Genomic DNA, 15,948 nt, shown 5'->3' on the forward strand with positions numbered 1-15,948 from the left:
GTTTCTGTAAGAGCTTTTCTACTTCTAACTACTAGTACATAAATGAATAAGTTTGAAAATGGAATGCATCAACAGAACGGTGTTGGCAGTATAAAAATACCTCCAGCACCTTGTATTCCCAGGTGGTCTCCCATTCAAGTACTAACCAGGCCCAGCACTGCTTAGCTTCCAAGATCAGATGAGATTGGGCGTATCCAGTGTGGTGTGGCTGTAGATGAGCTTTGTTTTTTCTGTTAAAGCTTTTCTACTTCTAACTACTGGTACATAAATGAATAAGTTTGAAAATGGAATGCATCAACAGAACGGTGTTGGCAGTATGAAAATACCTACAGCACCTTTTATTCTCAGGTGGCCTCCTATCCAAGGACTAACCAGGCCCAACACTGCTTAGCTTCCAAGATCAGATGAGATTGGGCGTATCCAGTGTGGTGTGGCTGTAGATGATCTTTGTGGTTTCTGTTAGAGCTTTTCTACTTCCTTCTACGGTACATAAATGAATAAGTTTGAAAATGGAATGCATCAACTGAACGGTGTTGGCAGTATAAAAATATCTACAGCACCTTGTATTGCCAGGTGGTCTCCCATCCAAGTACTAACCAGGACCAACACTGCTTAGCTTCCAAAATCAGATGAGATTGGGCATATTCAGTGTGGTGTGGCTATAGATGAGCTTTGTTTTTTTCTGTTGGGCTTTTCTACTTCTAACTACTGGTACATAAATGAATAAGTTTGAAAATGGAATGCATCAACAGAACGGTGTTGGCAGTATGAAAATGCCTACAGCACCTTGTATTCCCAGGTGGTCTCCCATCCAAGTACTAACCAGGCCCAACACTGCTTAGCTTCCAAGATCAGATGAGATTGGGCGTATCCAGTGTGGTGTGGCTGTAAATGAGCTTTGTTTTTTCTATTGGATCTGTTCCTCCTCTAACTACTGGTACATAAATGAATAAGTTTGAAAATGGAATGCATCAACAGAACAGTGTTGGCAGTATAAAAATACCTACAGCACCTTGTATTCCCAGGTGGTCTCCCATCCAAATACTAATCAGGCCCAACACTGCTTAGCTTCCAAGAGCAGATGAGATTGGGCGTATCCAGTGTGGTGTGGCTATAGATGAGCTTTGTTTTTTTCTGTTGGGCTTTTCTACTTCTAACTACTGTTACATAAATGAATAAGTTTGAAAATGGAATGCATCAGCAGAACGGTGTTGGCAGTATGAAAATGCCTACAGCACCTTGTATTCCCAGGTGGTCTCCCATCCAAGTACTAACCAGGCCCAACACTGCTTACCTTCCAAGATCAGATGAGATTGGGCGTATCCAGTGTGGTGTGGCTGTAAATGAGCTTTGTTTTTTCTGTTGGATCTGTTCTACCTCTAACTACTGGTACATAAATGTATAAGTTTGAAAATGGAATGCATCAACAGAATGGTGTTGGCAGTATAAAAATACCCACAGCACCTTGTATTGCCAGGTGGTCTCCCATCCAAGTACGAACCAGGTCCAACACTGCTTAGCGTCCAGGATCAGATGAGATTGGGCGTATCCAGTGTGGTGTGGCTGTAGATGAGCTTTGATTTTTCTGTTGGAGCTTTTCTACTTCTAACTACTGGTACATAAATGAATAAGTTTGAAAATGGAATACATCAACAGAACGGTGTTGGCAGTATAAAAATACCTACAGCACCTTGTATTCCCAGGTGGTCTCCCATCCAAGTACTAACCTGGCCCAACATTGCTTATCTTCCAAAACTAGACGAGATTGGGCGTATCCAGTGTGGTGTGGCTGTAGATGAGCTTTGTGTTTTCTGTTGGAGCTTTTCTACTTCTAACTACTGGTACACAAATGAATAAGTTTGAAAATGGATTGCATTAACAGAATGGTGTTGGCAGTATAAAAATACCTACAGCACCTTGTATTCTCAGGTGGTCTCCCATCCAAGTACTAACCAGGCCCAACATTGCTTATCTTCCAAAACTAGACGAGATTGGGCGTATCCAGTGTGGTGTGGCTGTAGATGATCTTTGTGTTTTCTGTTGGGGCTTTTCTACTTCTAACTACTGGTACATAAATGAATAAGTTTGAAAATGGAATGCATCAACAGAACGATGTTGGCAGTATAAATATACCTACAGCACCTTGTATACCCAGGTGGTCTCCCACTTAAGTACTAACCAGGCCCAACACCGCTTAGCTTCCAAGATCAGATGAGATTGGGTGTATCCAGTGTGGTGTCGCTGTAGATGAGCTTTGTGGTTTATGCTTGAGCTTTTCTACTTCTAACTACTGGTACATAAATGAATAAGTTTGAAAATGGAATGCATCAACAGAATGGTGTTGGCAGTATAAAAATACCTACAGCACCTTGTATTCCCCGGTTGGTCTCCCATCCAAGTACTAACCAGGCCCAACACTGCTTAGCTTCCAAGATCAGATGAGATTGGGCGTATCCAGTGTGGTGTGGCTGTAGATGAGCTTTTTGGTTTCTGTAAGAGCTTTTCTACTTCTAACTACTAGTACATAAATGAATAAGTTTGAAAATGGAATGCATCAACAGAACGGTGTTGGCAGTATAAAAATACCTCCAGCACCTTGTATTCCCAGGTGGTCTACCATTCAAGTACTAACCAGGCCCAGCACTGCTTAGCTTCCAAGATCAGATGAGATTGGGCGTATCCAGTGTGGTGTGGCTGTAGATGACCTTTGTGTGTTCAGCTAGAGCTTTTCTACTTCTAACTACTGGTACATAAATGAATAAGTTTGAAAATGGAATGCATCAACAGAACGGTGTTGGCAGTATAAAAATACCTACAGCACCTTGTATTCCCAGGTGGTCTCCCATCCAAGTACTAACCAGACCCAACACCGCTTAGCTTCCAAGATCAGATGAGATTGGGCGTATCCAGTGTGGTGTGGCTGTAGATGAGCTTTGTTTTTTCTGTTAAAGCTTTTCTACTTCTAACTACTGGTACATAAATGAATAAGTTTGAAAATGGAATGCATCAACAGAACGGTGTTGGCAGTATGAAAATACCTACAGCACCTTTTATTCTCAGGTGGCCTCCTATCCAAGGACTAACCAGGCCCAACACTGCTTAGCTTCCAAGATCAGATGAGATTGGGCGTATCCAGTGTGGTGTGGCTGTAGATGATCTTTGTGGTTTCTGTTAGAGCTTTTCTACTTCCTTCTACTGGTACATAAATGAATAAGTTTGAAAATGGAATGCATCAACTGAACGGTGTTGGCAGTATGAAAATGCCTACAGCACCTTGTATTCCCAGGTGGTCTCCCATCCAAGTACTAACCAGGCCCAACACTGCTTAGCTTCCAAGATCAGATGAGATTGGGCGTATCCAGTGTGGTGTGGCTGTAAATGAGCTTTGTTTTTTCTGTTGGATCTGTTCCTCCTCTAACTACTGGTACATAAATGAATAAGTTTGAAAATGGAATGCATCAACAGAACAGTGTTGGCAGTATAAAAATACCTACAGCACCTTGTATTCCCAGGTGGTCTCCCATCTAAATACTAATCAGGCCCAACACTGCTTAGCTTCCAAGAGCAGATGAGATTGGGCATATCCAGTGTGGTGTGGCTATAGATGAGCTTTGTTTTTTTCTGTTGGCCTTTTCTACTTCTAACTACTGTTACATAAATGAATAAGTTTGAAAATGGAATGCATCAGCAGAACGGTGTTGGCAGTATGAAAATGCCTACAGCAGCTTGTATTCCCAGGTGGTCTCCCATCCAAGTACTAACCAGGCCCAACACTGCTTACCTTCCAAGATCAGATGAGATTGGGCGTATCCAGTGTGGTGTGGCTGTAAATGAGCTTTGTTTTTCTGTTGGATCTGTTCTTCCTCTAACTACTGGTACATAAATGTATAAGTTTGAAAATGGAATGCATCAACAGAATGGTGTTGGCAGTATAAAAATACCCACAGCACCTTGTATTGCCAGGTGGTCTCCCATCCAAGTACGAACCAGGTCCAACACTGCTTAGCGTCCAGGATCAGATGAGATTGGGCGTATCCAGTGTGGTGTGGCTGTAGATGAGCTTTGATTTTTCTGTTGGAGCTTTTCTACTTCTAACTACTGGTACATAAATGAATAAGTTTGAAAATGGAATACATCAACAGAACGGTGTTGGCAGTATAAAAATACCTACAGCACCTTGTATTCCCAGGTGGTCTCCCATCCAAGTACTAACCAGGCCCAACATTGCTTATTCTTCCAAAACTAGACGAGATTGGGCGTATCCAGTGTGGTGTGGCTGTAGATGATCTTTGTGTTTTCTGTTGGAGCTTTTCTACTTCTAACTACTGGTACACAAATGAATAAGTTTGAAAATGGATTGCATTAACAGAATGGTGTTGGCAGTATAAAAATACCTACAGCACCTTGTATTCTCAGGTGGTCTCCCATCCAAGTACTAACCAGGCCCAACATTGCTTATCTTCCAAAACTAGACGAGATTGGGCGTATCCAGTGTGGTGTGGCTGTAGATGATCTTTGTGTTTTCTGTTGGAGCTTTTCTACTTCTAACTACTGGTACATAAATGAATAAATTTGAAAATGTAATGCATCAACAGAATGGTGTTCGCAGTATAAAAATACCTACAGCACGTTGTATTCCCAGGTGGTCTCCCATCCAAGTACGAACCAGGTCCAACACTGCTTAGCGTCTAGGATCAGATGAGATTGGGCGTATCCAGTGTGGTGTGGCTGTAGATGAGCTTTGATTTTTCTGTTGGAGCTTTTCTACTTCTAACTACTGGTACATAAATGAATAAGTTTGAAAATGGAATGCATCAACAGAACGGTGTTGGCAATATAAAAATACCTACAGCACCTTGTATTCCAAGGTGGTCTCCCATCCAAGTACTAACCAGGACTACACTGCTTAGTTTCCAAGATTAGATGAGTTTGTGAGCAACCAGTGTGGTGTGGCTGTAGATCAGCTTTGTGGTTTCTGTAAGAGCTTTTCTACTTATAACTACTGGTACATAAATGAATAAGTTTGAAAATGGAATGCATCAATAGAACGGTGTTGGCAGTATAAAAATACCTACAGCACCTTGTATTCCCAGGCTGTCTTCCATCCAAGTACTAACCAGGCCCAACAGGCCTTAGCTTTCAAGATCAGATGAGATTGGGCGTATCCAGTGCGGTGTGGCTGTAGATGAGGATTGATTTTTCTGTTGGAGCTTTTGTACTTCTACCTACTGGTACATAAATGAAAAAGGTTGAAAATGTAAGCATCAAGAGAACGGTGTTGGCAGCATAAAAATACCTACAGCACCTTGTATTCCCAGGTGGTCTCCCATCCAAGTACTAACCAGGCCCAACATTGCTTATCTTCCAAAACTAGACGAGATTGGGCATATCCAGTGTGGTGTGGCTGTAGATGATCTTTGTGGTTTCTGTTAGAGATTGTCTACTTCTAACTACTGGTACATAATTGAAAAAGATTTACAATGGAATGCATCAACAGAACAGTGTTGGCAGTTTAAAAATTTCTACAGCACCTTGTAATGCCAGGTATTCTCCCATCCAAGTACTAACCAGGCCCAACACTGCTTAGCTTCCAAGATCAGATGAGATTGGGCATATCTAGTGTGGTGTGACTGTAGATGAGCATTACAGTTTCTGTTAGAGCTTTTCTACTTCTAACTACTGGTACATAAATGAATAAGTTTGAAAATGGAATGCATCAACAGAACGGTGTTGGCAGTATAAATATACCTACAGCACCTTGTATACCCAGGTGGTCTCCCACCTAAGTACTTACCAGGCCCAACACCGCTTAGCTTCCAAGATCAGATGAGATTGGGTGTATCCAGTGTGGTATCGCTGTAGATGAGCTTTGTGGTTTATGCTTCAGCTTTTCTACTTCTAACTACTGGTACATAAATGAATAAGTTTGAAAATGGAATGCATCAACAGAATGGTGTTGGCAGTATAAAAATACCTACAGCACCTTGTATTCCCCGGTTGGTCTCCCATCCAAGTACTAACCAGGCCCAACACTGCTTAGCTTCCAAGATCAGATGAGATTGGGCGTATCCAGTGTGGTGTGGCTGTAGATGAGCTTTTTGGTTTCTGTAAGAGCTTTTCTACTTCTAACTACTAGTACATAAATGAATAAGTTTGAAAATGGAATGCATCAACAGAACAGTGTTGGCAGTATAAAAATACCTACAGCACCTTGTATTCCCAGGTGGTCTCCCATCCAAATACTAATCAGGCCCAACACTGCTTAGCTTCCAAGAGCAGATGAGATTGGGCGTATCCAGTGTGGTGTGGCTATAGATGAGCTTTGTTTTTTTCTGTTGGGCTTTTCTACTTCTAACTACTGGTACATAAATGAATAAGTTTGAAAATGGAATGCATCAGCAGAACGGTGTTGGCAGTATGAAAATGCCTACAGCACCTTGTATTCCCAGGTGGTCTCCCATCCAAGTACTAACCAGGCCCAACACTGCTTACCTTCCAAGATCAGATGAGATTGGGCGTATCCAGTGTCGTGTGGCTGTAAATGAGCTTTGTTTTTTCTGTTGGATCTGTTCTACCTCTAACTACTGGTACATAAATGTATAAGTTTGAAAATGGAATGCATCAACAGAATGGTGTTGGCAGTATAAAAATACCCACAGCACCTTGTATTGCCAGGTGGTCTCCCATCCAAGTACGAACCAGGTCCAACACTGCTTAGCGTCCAGGATCAGATGAGATTGGGCGTATCCAGTGTGGTGTGGCTGTAGATGAGCTTTGATTTTTCTGTTGGAGCTTTTCTATTTCTAACTACTGGTACACAAATAAATAAGTTTGAAAATGGATTGCATTAACAGAATGGTGTTGGCAGTATAAAAATACCTACAGCACCTTGTATTCTCAGGTGGTCTCCCATCCAAGTACTAACCAGGCCCAACATTGCTTATCTTCCAAAACTAGACGAGATTGGGCGTATCCAGTGTGGTGAGGCTGTAGATGATCTTTGTGTTTTCTGTTGGAGCTTTTCTACTTCTAACTACTGGTACATAAATGAATAAATTTGAAAATGTAATGCATCAACAGAATGGTGTTCGCAGTATAAAAATACCTACAGCACGTTGTATTCCCAGGTGGTCTCCCATCCAAGTACGAACCAGGTCCAACACTGCTTAGCGTCTAGGATCAGATGAGATTGGGCGTATCCAGTGTGGTGTGGCTGTAGATGAGCTTTGATTTTTCTGTTGGAGCTTTTCTACTTCTAACTACTGGTACATAAATGAATACGTTTGAAAATGGAATGCATCAACAGAACGGTGTTGGCAATATAAAAATACCTACAGCACCTTGTATTCCAAGGTGGTCTCCCATCCAAGTACTAACCAGGACTACACTGCTTAGTTTCCAAGATTAGATGAGTTTGTGAGCAACCAGTGTGGTGTGGCTGTAGATCAGCTTTGTGGTTTCTGTAAGAGCTTTTCTACTTATAACTACTGGTACATAAATGAATAAGTTTGAAAATGGAATGCATCAATAGAACGGTGTTGGCAGTATAAAAATACCTACAGCACCTTGTATTCCCAGGCTGTCTCCCATCCAAGTACTAACCAGGCCCAACAGGCCTTAGCTTTCAAGATCAGATGAGATTGGGCGTATCCAGTGCGGTGTGGCTGTAGATGAGGATTGATTTTTCTGTTGGAGCTTTTCTACTTCTACCTACTGGTACATAAATGAAAAAGGTTGAAAATGTAAGCATCAAGAGAACGGTGTTGGCAGTATAAAAATACCTACAGCACCTTGTATTCCCAGGTGGTCTCCCATCCAAGTACTAACCAGGCCCAACATTGCTTATCTTCCAAAACTAGATGAGATTGGGCATATCCAGTGTGGTGTGGCTGTAGATGATCTCTGTGGTTTCTGTTAGAGATTGTCTACTTCTAACTACTGGTACATAATTGAAAAAGATTTACAATGGAATGCATCAACAGAACAGTGTTGGCAGTTTAAAAATTTCTACAGCACCTTGTAATGCCAGGTGGTCTCCCATCCAAGTACTAACCAGGCCCAACACTGCTTAGCTTCCAAGATCAGATGAGATTGGGCATATCTAGTGTGGTGTGACTGTAGATGAGCATTACAGTTTCTGTTAGAGCTTTTCTACTTCTAACTACTGGTACATAAATGAATAAGTTTGAAAATGGAATGCATCAACAGAACGGTGTTGGCAGTATAAATATACCTACAGCACCTTGTATACCCAGGTGGTCTCCCACCTAAGTACTAACCAGGCCCAACACCGCTTAGCTTCCAAGATCAGATGAGATTGGGTGTATCCAGTGTGGTGTCGCTGTAGATGAGCTTTGTGGTTTATGCTTGAGCTTTTCTACTTCTAACTACTGGTACATAAATGAATAAGTTTAAAAAAGGAATGCATCAACAGAATGGTTTGGCAGTATAAAAATTCCTACAGCACCTTGTATTCCCCGGTTGGTCTCCCATCCAAGTACTAACCAGGCCCAACACTGCTTAGCTTCCAAGATCAGATGAGATTGGGCGTATCCAGTGTGGTGTGGCTGTAGATGAGCTTTTTGGTTTCTGTAAGAGCTTTTCTACTTCTAACTACTAGTACATAAATGAATAAGTTTGAAAATGGAATGCATCAACAGAACGGTGTTGGCAGTATAAAAATACCTCCAGCACCTTGTATTCCCAGGTGGTCTCCCATTCAAGTACTAACCAGGCCCAGCACTGCTTAGCTTCCAAGATCAGATGAGATTGGGCGTATCCAGTGTGGTGTGGCTGTAGATGAGCTTTGTTTTTTCTGTTAAAGCTTTTCTACATCTAACTACTGGTACATAAATGAATAAGTTTGAAAATGGAATGCATCAACAGAACGGTGTTGGCAGTATGAAAATACCTACAGCACCTTTTATTCTCAGGTGGCCTCCTATCCAAGGACTAACCAGGCCCAACACTGCTTAGCTTCCAAGATCAGATGAGATTGGGCGTATCCAGTGTGGTGTGGCTGTAGATGATCTTTGTGGTTTCTGTTAGAGCTTTTCTACTTCCTTCTACGGTACATAAATGAATAAGTTTGAAAATGGAATGCATCAACTGAACGGTGTTGGCAGTATAAAAATATCTACAGCACCTTGTATTCCCAGGTGGTCTCCCATCCAAGTACTAACCAGGACCAACACTGCTTAGCTTCCAAAATCAGATGAGATTGGGCATATTCAGTGTGGTGTGGCTATAGATGAGCTTTGTTTTTTTCTGTTGGGCTTTTCTACTTCTAACTACTGGTACATAAATGAATAAGTTTGAAAATGGAATGCATCAACAGAACGGTGTTGGCAGTATGAAAATGCCTACAGCACCTTGTATTCCCAGGTGGTCTCCCATCCAAGTACTAACCAGGCCCAACACTGCTTAGCTTCCAAGATCAGATGAGATTGGGCGTATCCAGAGTGCTGTGGCTGTAAATGAGCTTTGTTTTTTCTATTGGATCTGTTCCTCCTCTAACTACTGGTACATAAATGAATAAGTTTGAAAATGGAATGCATCAACAGAACAGTGTTGGCAGTATAAAAATACCTACAGCACCTTGTATTCCCAGGTGGTCTCCCATCCAAATACTAATCAGGCCCAACACTGCTTAGCTTCCAAGAGCAGATGAGATTGGGCGTATCCAGTGTGGTGTGGCTATAGATGAGCTTTGTTTTTTTCTGTTGGGCTTTTCTACTTCTAACTACTGTTACATAAATGAATAAGTTTGAAAATGGAATGCATCAGCAGAACGGTGTTGGTAGTATGAAAATGCCTACAGCACCTTGTATTCCCAGGTGGTCTCCCATCCAAGTACGAACCAGGTCCAACACTGCTTAGTGTCCAGGATCAGATGAGATTGGGCGTATCCAGTGTGGTGTGGCTGTAGATGAGCTTTGATTTTTCTGTTGGAGCTTTTCTACTTCTAACTACTGGTACATAAATGAATAAGTTTGAAAATGGAATACATCAACAGAACGGTGTTGGCAGTATAAAAATACCTACAGCACCTTGTATTCCCAGGTGGTCTCCCATCCAAGTACTAACCAGGCCCAACATTGCTTATCTTCCAAAACTAGACGAGATTGGGCGTATCCAGTGTGGTGTGGCTGTAGATGATCTTTGTGTTTTCTGTTGGAGCTTTTCTACTTCTAACTACTGGTACACAAATGAATAAGTTTGAAAATGGATTGCATTAACAGAATGGTGTTGGCAGTATAAAAATACCTACAGCACCTTGTATTCTCAGGTGGTCTCCCATCCAAGTACTAACCAGGCCCAACATTGCTTATCTTCCAAAACTAGACGAGATTGGGCGTATCCAGTGTGGTGTGGCTGTAGATGATCTTTGTGTTTTCTGTTGGAGCTTTTCTACTTCTAACTACTGGTACATAAATGAATAAATTTGAAAATGTAATGCATCAACAGAATGGTGTTCGCAGTATAAAAATACCTACAGCACGTTGTATTCCCAGGTGGTCTCCCATCCAAGTACGAACCAGGTCCAACACTGCTTAGCGTCTAGGATCAGATGAGATTGGGCGTATCCAGTGTGGTGTGGCTGTAGATGAGCTTTGATTTTTCTGTTGGAGCTTTTCTACTTCTAACTACTGGTACATAAATGAATAAGTTTGAAAATGGAATGCATCAACAGAACGGTGTTGGCAATATAAAAATACCTACAGCACCTTGTATTCCAAGGTGGTCTCCCATCCAAGTACTAACCAGGACTACACTGCTTAGTTTCCAAGATTAGATGAGTTTGTGAGCAACCAGTGTGGTGTGGCTGTAGATCAGCTTTGTGGTTTCTGTAAGAGCTTTTCTACTTATAACTACTGGTACATAAATGAATAAGTTTGAAAATGGAATGCATCAATAGAACGGTGTTGGCAGTATAAAAATACCTACAGCACCTTGTATTCCCAGGCTGTCTCCCATCCAAGTACTAACCAGGCTCAACAGGCCTTAGCTTTCAAGATCAGATGAGATTGGGCGTATCCAGTGCGGTGTGGCTGTAGATGAGGATTGATTTTTCTGTTGGAACTTTTCTACTTCTACCTACTGGTACATAAATGAAAAAGGTTGAAAATGGAAGCATCAAGAGAACGGTGTTGGCAGTATAAAAATACCTACAGCACCTTGTATTCCCAGGTGGTCTCCCATCCAAGTACTAACCAGGCCCAACATTGCTTATCTTCCAAAACTAGACGAGATTGGGCATATCCAGTGTGGTGTGGCTGTAGATGATCTTTGTGGTTTCTGTTAGAGATTGTCTACTTCTAACTACTGGTACATAATTGAAAAAGATTTACAATGGAATGCATCAACAGAACAGTGTTGGCAGTTTAAAAATTTCTACAGCACCTTGTAATGCCAGGTGGTCTCCCATCCAAGTACTAACCAGGCCCAACACTGCTTAGCTTCCAAGATCAGATGAGATTGGGCATATCTAGTGTGGTGTGACTGTAGATGAGCATTACAGTTTCTGTTAGAGCTTTTCTACTTCTAACTACTGGTACATAAATGAATAAGTTTGAAAATGGAATGCATCAACAGAACGGTGTTGGCAGTATAAATATACCTACAGCACCTTGTTTACCAAGGTGGTCTCCCACCTAAGTACTAACCAGGCAAAACACCGCTTAGCTTCCAAGATCAGATGAGATTGGGTGTATCCAGTGTGGTGTCGCTGTAGATGAGCTTTGTGGTTTATGCTTGAGCTTTTCTACTTCTAACTACTGGTACATAAATGAATAAGTTTGAAAATGGAATGCATCAACAGAATGGTGTTGGCAGTATAAAAATACCTCCAGCACCTTGTATTCCCAGGTGGTCTCCCATCCAAGTACTAACCAGGCCCAGCACTGCTTAGCTTCCAAGATCAGATGAGATTGGGCGTATCCAGTGTGGTGTGGCTGTAGATGAGCTTTGTTTTTTCTGTTAAAGCTTTTCTACTTCTAACTACTGGTACATACAGTAAATGAATAAGTTTGAAAATGGAATGCATCAACAGAACGGTGTTGGCAGTATGAAAATACCTACAGCACCTTTTATTCTCAGGTGGCCTCTTATCCAAGGACTAACCAGGCCCAACACTGCTTAGCTTCCAAGATCAGATGAGATTGGGCGTATCCAGTGTGGTGTGGCTGTAGATGATCTTTGTGGTTTCTGTTAGAGCTTTTCTACTTCCTTCTACTGGTACATAAATGAATACGTTTGAAAATGGAATGCATCAACTGAACGGTGTTGGCAGTATAAAAATATCTACAGCACCTTGTATTCCCAGGTGGTCTCCCATCCAAGTACTAACCAGGACCAACACTGCTTAGCTTCCAAAATCAGATGAGATTGGGCATATTCAGTGTGGTGTGGCTATAGATGAGCTTTGTTTTTTTCTGTTGGGCTTTTCTACTTCTAACTACTGGTACATAAATGAATAAGTTTGAAAATGGAATGCATCAACAGAACGGTGTTGGCAGTATGAAAATACCTACAGCACCTTGTATTCCCAGGTGGTCTCCCATCCAAGTACTAACCAGGCCCAACACTGCTTAGCTTCCAAGATCAGATGAGATTGGGCGTATCCAGTGTGGTGTGGCTGTAAATGAGCTTTGTTTTTTCTGTTGGATCTGTTCCTCCTCTAACTACTGGTACTTAAATGAATAAGTTTGAAAATGAAATGCATCAACAGAACAGTGTTGGCAGTATAAAAATACCTACAGCACCTTGTATTCCCAGGTGGTCTCCCATCCAAATACTAATCAGGCCCAACACTGCTTAGCTTCCAAGAGCAGATGAGATTGGGCGTATCCAGTGTGGTGTGGCTATAGATGAGCTTTGTTTTTTTCTGTTGGGCTTTTCTACTTCTAACTACTGGTACATAAAAGAATAAATTTGAAAATGTAATGCATCAACAGAATGGTGTTCGCAGTATAAAAATACCTACAGCACCTTGTATTCCCAGGTGGTCTCCCATCCAAGTACGAACCAGGTCCAACACTGCTTAGCGTCCAGGATCAGATGAGATTGGGCGTATCCAGTGTGGTGTGGCTGTAGATGAGCTTTGATTTTTCTGTTGGAGCTTTTCTACTTCTAACTACTGGTACATAAATGAATAAGCTTGAAAATGGAATACATCAACAGAACGGTGTTGGCAGTATAAAAATACCTACAGCACCTTGTATTCCCAGGTGGTCTCCCATCCAAGTACTAACCAGGCCCAACATTGCTTATCTTCCAAAACTAGACGAGATTGGGCGTATCCAGTGTGGTGTGGCTGTAGATCAGGGGTCTTCAACCCGTGGCCCGCGGGCCACAGGTGGCCCGCTGCTATGGTTTCCATGGCCCGCCGACGCGCCCGCCCGCAGCGCACATATGAACACAAAAAAAAAATTTTTTTTTTCCCTTTCCCGGAGTCATGTGACTCCCCCGCACTGTCACTGGTTGCCTGTGAAGAAGGGGAGTAGCTCCTCTTAGGCTGGTCAGTGGTCTGGTCACCCTTACTGTGTCTCCCTCCCTGTGTCTCCCTCCGCCTGCAGTGTTGAATAGGTGGGTGAGAGCGGCGGGGACCCGGCTGGGGGGGGTGCGGCAAGTTACCATTGAGAGCAGGGGGCAGTGCGGGAACCCGGCGGGCGGGAGCGGAGGGGGTGCGGCAGCATGTATGCAGCCTGAGCATGGCTGTGTGCGGCGGGGACCCGGCGCGGGGGGGGGGGGGGCTGCGGCAGGAGAATAAAAGTGTATAAGTGTTGAGGGCAGGGGGCAGTGCAGGAACCCGGCGTGCGGGAGCGGCGGGGACGGGGGTGCGGCAGCCTGAGCATGGCAGTGAATAAATTAGTATTGAGGGCAGGGGGCGTGGCGGGGGACCCAGCAGGGGGTGTATTAAGTGTTAAGAGCAGAGATGGCAGGGAGCATGCTTTGACAATGCTGCTGTCTGTCTGTGATGGGGAGGAGGGAGGGTATGATAGCACCTATGTCTTGACATAGGCGCTATCATACCCTCCCTCCCCCCATCACAGACAGACAGACAGCAGCAATATTGTGAAAGCATGCCCACATTATACCCACCAGTCTAGTGATACTGCCGTATGAGTCCAGTTCAGTGATACAGCCGTATAAGTCCAGTGGTAGTGCCATATAAGTCCAGTGGTACTGCCGTATAAGTCCAGTCCATTGATACAGCCGTATAAGTTCAGTGGTACAGCCGTATAAGTCCAGTGGTACTGCCGTATAAGTCCAGTCCAGTGATATAGCCGAATAAGTCCAGTGGTACAGCCATATAAGTCCAGTCCTATTCTGGACTATATATGGATTATAGGCCCTATGTGGTGGTGGAGCTGGGGAGAGAATGATAATGGCAGATTTAATGTCTGTATGGGGGTGGGGTTGGGAATAATGGGGGCTGTGATTCCTGTATATGTGGTGGGTGCTGGGGTGGGAATGACAATGGCAGATGTAATGTCTGTGTATGGGGGTGGGGATGGGAATAATGGGGGCTGTGATTTCTGAGATGTGTTTCTACCACCTATGATACATTGTGTGTGTGTATATATATATTTAAAAAAAGGCCAGCAAACATCCATTTATCATGCAAAAGTATTTTAGTAGCACAAAAGTACATTTATATGTGCATAAAAACAGGCATAGACCGGTAGATAGAATATTCAAAATGTAGAAGGGGTACTTAGCCACAAGTGTCATCATAAGAAAGGTCCGATCATAATGCCAAACAGATTCACAGCACACCCGACAGCTGTTTCGGTGTTACTCCTACACCTTACTTACTCACTCACCCATGACTAAGGTGTAGGAGTAACACCATCGATGGGTCTGGTGAATATTGACAATGTTATCAGTCTGGCAAAAAGTGTTCAGTTAATCTCGGTTGGTATTTCTCTGTATTAACTACTGCTATCTATGCTCTTTTTATTATTTCTGTAACTATTTTCATTGGTGTTTTGTTTATATTATAGCCCCCACCTATATTGTCCCCAGCGATTGTCAGCCGTCAGAGCGGAACTCCGTGGCTGGTCTCTCGAACGCGGAAGTTGGATCCCTGGTGGAACGCATGCTATGCGTTTTCCCTGGTTACCAGCTCTGTAATGACAGAGACACGTGATGTTTCCAGCTGTACAGGCAGGTGACGCAAGCAGGAATCAAGGTGGCGGGTAAGTCAGTGTGCGGGGGGTATTTAAATTGGATTTGTGTGTGTGTCTGTTGTGGTCTGTATTGAGGTCCTGAGGAAGGGGGAGACCCTGAAAACGTTAGGTTAGACCTACATCTTGAAATACAGCGTTTTTATCTGCTGCATGTCTCCTTGAGTGCCTCATTTTGGATATATATATATATATATTGTCCCATCTATAGAATGTATTCTGTGGCTGTACCCATGCTATATGCCCCAGTAACCTATCAGGATTATTTTATATATGCTTACATTTCTTTATTGATTGTTTTTAGCTTGACATAAAGCTACACGCCAGAAGCCTCCATACCAAAGAACTAGTGTTGAGTTGGATTTTGTTTCATGCTTCAAAATGGCAGCTTCCATTGTGAGCTGGTGACAGGGGAATTTTAAAGGCAAGCTCACAGGGATCTGAGGAGTACTTCTCATACAAATCTGTCCTACAAGCACACACGGGCTGGAGTGTATACTTCATTGAGTCTTTATTACTTATTTTTTCTATAGTCAGCTATAAATAGAAGCAGATTTTGTTCTACAGTCACTCAGTCGTGAACAGTGGGATCATTGTTTAGGTTCATCTGCTTTGCCATGGCGTCTACAAGTAAAAAGCATAAAACAAGTGAATGTTCCCGGCTTTTTAATCAAAGGTGGACCAATTTGTACTTTTTTGTGGAGATTGACGATAAGCCAGTGTGTTTAGTTTGTCGTGAGTCATTGTCAGTATTAAA

General features: G+C 42.8%; 10 non-coding genes and 49 pseudogenes across 10 annotated transcripts; all 59 read right to left on the reverse strand.

The window, feature by feature from the left end:
• Positions 1–97: 97 nt before the first annotated feature.
• Positions 98–216, reverse strand: LOC134939090 (5S ribosomal RNA). Its single transcript, XR_010181385.1, has one exon. It is a non-coding gene; the product is annotated as a 5S ribosomal RNA (ribosomal RNA).
• Positions 217–323: 107 nt separating this feature from the next.
• Positions 324–442, reverse strand: LOC134933220 (5S ribosomal RNA; annotated as a pseudogene).
• Positions 443–548: 106 nt separating this feature from the next.
• On the reverse strand, positions 549–667 carry LOC134933799 (5S ribosomal RNA; annotated as a pseudogene).
• A 107-nt stretch (positions 668–774) lies between these two features.
• LOC134958318 (5S ribosomal RNA) lies at positions 775–893 on the reverse strand. Its single transcript, XR_010186958.1, has one exon. It is a non-coding gene; the product is annotated as a 5S ribosomal RNA (ribosomal RNA).
• A 107-nt stretch (positions 894–1,000) lies between these two features.
• LOC134945574 (5S ribosomal RNA) lies at positions 1,001–1,119 on the reverse strand (annotated as a pseudogene).
• Positions 1,120–1,226: 107 nt separating this feature from the next.
• On the reverse strand, positions 1,227–1,345 carry LOC134935566 (5S ribosomal RNA). The gene has a single exon (XR_010180258.1). It is a non-coding gene; the product is annotated as a 5S ribosomal RNA (ribosomal RNA).
• Positions 1,346–1,452: 107 nt separating this feature from the next.
• LOC134941074 (5S ribosomal RNA) lies at positions 1,453–1,571 on the reverse strand (annotated as a pseudogene).
• A 107-nt stretch (positions 1,572–1,678) lies between these two features.
• On the reverse strand, positions 1,679–1,797 carry LOC134933935 (5S ribosomal RNA; annotated as a pseudogene).
• A 107-nt stretch (positions 1,798–1,904) lies between these two features.
• Positions 1,905–2,023, reverse strand: LOC134935293 (5S ribosomal RNA; annotated as a pseudogene).
• Positions 2,024–2,130: 107 nt separating this feature from the next.
• Positions 2,131–2,249, reverse strand: LOC134946709 (5S ribosomal RNA; annotated as a pseudogene).
• A 107-nt stretch (positions 2,250–2,356) lies between these two features.
• Positions 2,357–2,476, reverse strand: LOC134943589 (5S ribosomal RNA; annotated as a pseudogene).
• A 107-nt stretch (positions 2,477–2,583) lies between these two features.
• LOC134951464 (5S ribosomal RNA) lies at positions 2,584–2,702 on the reverse strand (annotated as a pseudogene).
• A 107-nt stretch (positions 2,703–2,809) lies between these two features.
• On the reverse strand, positions 2,810–2,928 carry LOC134933794 (5S ribosomal RNA). Its single transcript, XR_010179762.1, has one exon. It is a non-coding gene; the product is annotated as a 5S ribosomal RNA (ribosomal RNA).
• A 107-nt stretch (positions 2,929–3,035) lies between these two features.
• Positions 3,036–3,154, reverse strand: LOC134933223 (5S ribosomal RNA; annotated as a pseudogene).
• A 107-nt stretch (positions 3,155–3,261) lies between these two features.
• On the reverse strand, positions 3,262–3,380 carry LOC134958863 (5S ribosomal RNA). The gene has a single exon (XR_010187128.1). It is a non-coding gene; the product is annotated as a 5S ribosomal RNA (ribosomal RNA).
• Positions 3,381–3,487: 107 nt separating this feature from the next.
• LOC134954342 (5S ribosomal RNA) lies at positions 3,488–3,606 on the reverse strand (annotated as a pseudogene).
• Positions 3,607–3,713: 107 nt separating this feature from the next.
• LOC134953345 (5S ribosomal RNA) lies at positions 3,714–3,832 on the reverse strand (annotated as a pseudogene).
• Positions 3,833–3,938: 106 nt separating this feature from the next.
• LOC134941085 (5S ribosomal RNA) lies at positions 3,939–4,057 on the reverse strand (annotated as a pseudogene).
• Positions 4,058–4,164: 107 nt separating this feature from the next.
• On the reverse strand, positions 4,165–4,284 carry LOC134945353 (5S ribosomal RNA; annotated as a pseudogene).
• Positions 4,285–4,391: 107 nt separating this feature from the next.
• LOC134935302 (5S ribosomal RNA) lies at positions 4,392–4,510 on the reverse strand (annotated as a pseudogene).
• A 107-nt stretch (positions 4,511–4,617) lies between these two features.
• On the reverse strand, positions 4,618–4,736 carry LOC134944430 (5S ribosomal RNA; annotated as a pseudogene).
• Positions 4,737–4,843: 107 nt separating this feature from the next.
• LOC134951740 (5S ribosomal RNA) lies at positions 4,844–4,961 on the reverse strand (annotated as a pseudogene).
• A 107-nt stretch (positions 4,962–5,068) lies between these two features.
• Positions 5,069–5,187, reverse strand: LOC134947601 (5S ribosomal RNA; annotated as a pseudogene).
• Positions 5,188–5,293: 106 nt separating this feature from the next.
• On the reverse strand, positions 5,294–5,412 carry LOC134936501 (5S ribosomal RNA; annotated as a pseudogene).
• A 107-nt stretch (positions 5,413–5,519) lies between these two features.
• On the reverse strand, positions 5,520–5,638 carry LOC134950211 (5S ribosomal RNA; annotated as a pseudogene).
• A 107-nt stretch (positions 5,639–5,745) lies between these two features.
• Positions 5,746–5,864, reverse strand: LOC134936236 (5S ribosomal RNA). Its single transcript, XR_010180480.1, has one exon. It is a non-coding gene; the product is annotated as a 5S ribosomal RNA (ribosomal RNA).
• A 107-nt stretch (positions 5,865–5,971) lies between these two features.
• LOC134943665 (5S ribosomal RNA) lies at positions 5,972–6,091 on the reverse strand (annotated as a pseudogene).
• A 107-nt stretch (positions 6,092–6,198) lies between these two features.
• LOC134945621 (5S ribosomal RNA) lies at positions 6,199–6,317 on the reverse strand (annotated as a pseudogene).
• Positions 6,318–6,424: 107 nt separating this feature from the next.
• On the reverse strand, positions 6,425–6,543 carry LOC134953257 (5S ribosomal RNA; annotated as a pseudogene).
• Positions 6,544–6,650: 107 nt separating this feature from the next.
• Positions 6,651–6,769, reverse strand: LOC134941096 (5S ribosomal RNA; annotated as a pseudogene).
• Positions 6,770–6,876: 107 nt separating this feature from the next.
• On the reverse strand, positions 6,877–6,995 carry LOC134939425 (5S ribosomal RNA; annotated as a pseudogene).
• A 107-nt stretch (positions 6,996–7,102) lies between these two features.
• LOC134944437 (5S ribosomal RNA) lies at positions 7,103–7,221 on the reverse strand (annotated as a pseudogene).
• A 107-nt stretch (positions 7,222–7,328) lies between these two features.
• LOC134951751 (5S ribosomal RNA) lies at positions 7,329–7,446 on the reverse strand (annotated as a pseudogene).
• A 107-nt stretch (positions 7,447–7,553) lies between these two features.
• On the reverse strand, positions 7,554–7,672 carry LOC134943730 (5S ribosomal RNA; annotated as a pseudogene).
• Positions 7,673–7,778: 106 nt separating this feature from the next.
• On the reverse strand, positions 7,779–7,897 carry LOC134935397 (5S ribosomal RNA; annotated as a pseudogene).
• Positions 7,898–8,004: 107 nt separating this feature from the next.
• Positions 8,005–8,123, reverse strand: LOC134938405 (5S ribosomal RNA; annotated as a pseudogene).
• A 107-nt stretch (positions 8,124–8,230) lies between these two features.
• Positions 8,231–8,349, reverse strand: LOC134940322 (5S ribosomal RNA). Its single transcript, XR_010181403.1, has one exon. It is a non-coding gene; the product is annotated as a 5S ribosomal RNA (ribosomal RNA).
• A 106-nt stretch (positions 8,350–8,455) lies between these two features.
• On the reverse strand, positions 8,456–8,575 carry LOC134953168 (5S ribosomal RNA; annotated as a pseudogene).
• Positions 8,576–8,682: 107 nt separating this feature from the next.
• Positions 8,683–8,801, reverse strand: LOC134939212 (5S ribosomal RNA). The gene has a single exon (XR_010181388.1). It is a non-coding gene; the product is annotated as a 5S ribosomal RNA (ribosomal RNA).
• Positions 8,802–8,908: 107 nt separating this feature from the next.
• LOC134933225 (5S ribosomal RNA) lies at positions 8,909–9,027 on the reverse strand (annotated as a pseudogene).
• A 106-nt stretch (positions 9,028–9,133) lies between these two features.
• On the reverse strand, positions 9,134–9,252 carry LOC134948317 (5S ribosomal RNA; annotated as a pseudogene).
• Positions 9,253–9,359: 107 nt separating this feature from the next.
• LOC134953323 (5S ribosomal RNA) lies at positions 9,360–9,478 on the reverse strand (annotated as a pseudogene).
• A 107-nt stretch (positions 9,479–9,585) lies between these two features.
• Positions 9,586–9,704, reverse strand: LOC134945667 (5S ribosomal RNA; annotated as a pseudogene).
• Positions 9,705–9,811: 107 nt separating this feature from the next.
• LOC134938560 (5S ribosomal RNA) lies at positions 9,812–9,930 on the reverse strand (annotated as a pseudogene).
• Positions 9,931–10,037: 107 nt separating this feature from the next.
• On the reverse strand, positions 10,038–10,156 carry LOC134934307 (5S ribosomal RNA; annotated as a pseudogene).
• A 107-nt stretch (positions 10,157–10,263) lies between these two features.
• Positions 10,264–10,382, reverse strand: LOC134935307 (5S ribosomal RNA; annotated as a pseudogene).
• Positions 10,383–10,489: 107 nt separating this feature from the next.
• On the reverse strand, positions 10,490–10,608 carry LOC134944444 (5S ribosomal RNA; annotated as a pseudogene).
• A 107-nt stretch (positions 10,609–10,715) lies between these two features.
• LOC134951762 (5S ribosomal RNA) lies at positions 10,716–10,833 on the reverse strand (annotated as a pseudogene).
• A 107-nt stretch (positions 10,834–10,940) lies between these two features.
• LOC134949225 (5S ribosomal RNA) lies at positions 10,941–11,059 on the reverse strand (annotated as a pseudogene).
• A 106-nt stretch (positions 11,060–11,165) lies between these two features.
• LOC134936506 (5S ribosomal RNA) lies at positions 11,166–11,284 on the reverse strand (annotated as a pseudogene).
• A 107-nt stretch (positions 11,285–11,391) lies between these two features.
• Positions 11,392–11,510, reverse strand: LOC134938416 (5S ribosomal RNA; annotated as a pseudogene).
• A 107-nt stretch (positions 11,511–11,617) lies between these two features.
• LOC134941383 (5S ribosomal RNA) lies at positions 11,618–11,736 on the reverse strand (annotated as a pseudogene).
• Positions 11,737–11,843: 107 nt separating this feature from the next.
• LOC134934750 (5S ribosomal RNA) lies at positions 11,844–11,962 on the reverse strand. The gene has a single exon (XR_010179794.1). It is a non-coding gene; the product is annotated as a 5S ribosomal RNA (ribosomal RNA).
• A 112-nt stretch (positions 11,963–12,074) lies between these two features.
• Positions 12,075–12,193, reverse strand: LOC134937796 (5S ribosomal RNA; annotated as a pseudogene).
• A 107-nt stretch (positions 12,194–12,300) lies between these two features.
• On the reverse strand, positions 12,301–12,419 carry LOC134948385 (5S ribosomal RNA; annotated as a pseudogene).
• Positions 12,420–12,526: 107 nt separating this feature from the next.
• Positions 12,527–12,645, reverse strand: LOC134948860 (5S ribosomal RNA). Its single transcript, XR_010183049.1, has one exon. It is a non-coding gene; the product is annotated as a 5S ribosomal RNA (ribosomal RNA).
• A 107-nt stretch (positions 12,646–12,752) lies between these two features.
• LOC134945734 (5S ribosomal RNA) lies at positions 12,753–12,871 on the reverse strand (annotated as a pseudogene).
• A 107-nt stretch (positions 12,872–12,978) lies between these two features.
• LOC134957584 (5S ribosomal RNA) lies at positions 12,979–13,097 on the reverse strand (annotated as a pseudogene).
• Positions 13,098–13,204: 107 nt separating this feature from the next.
• LOC134934315 (5S ribosomal RNA) lies at positions 13,205–13,323 on the reverse strand (annotated as a pseudogene).
• Positions 13,324–15,948: the final 2,625 nt, after the last annotated feature.

Source organism: Pseudophryne corroboree, chromosome 1, assembly GCF_028390025.1.
Source record: "Pseudophryne corroboree isolate aPseCor3 chromosome 1, aPseCor3.hap2, whole genome shotgun sequence".
NCBI classification, from domain to species: Eukaryota; Metazoa; Chordata; class Amphibia; order Anura; family Myobatrachidae; genus Pseudophryne; species Pseudophryne corroboree.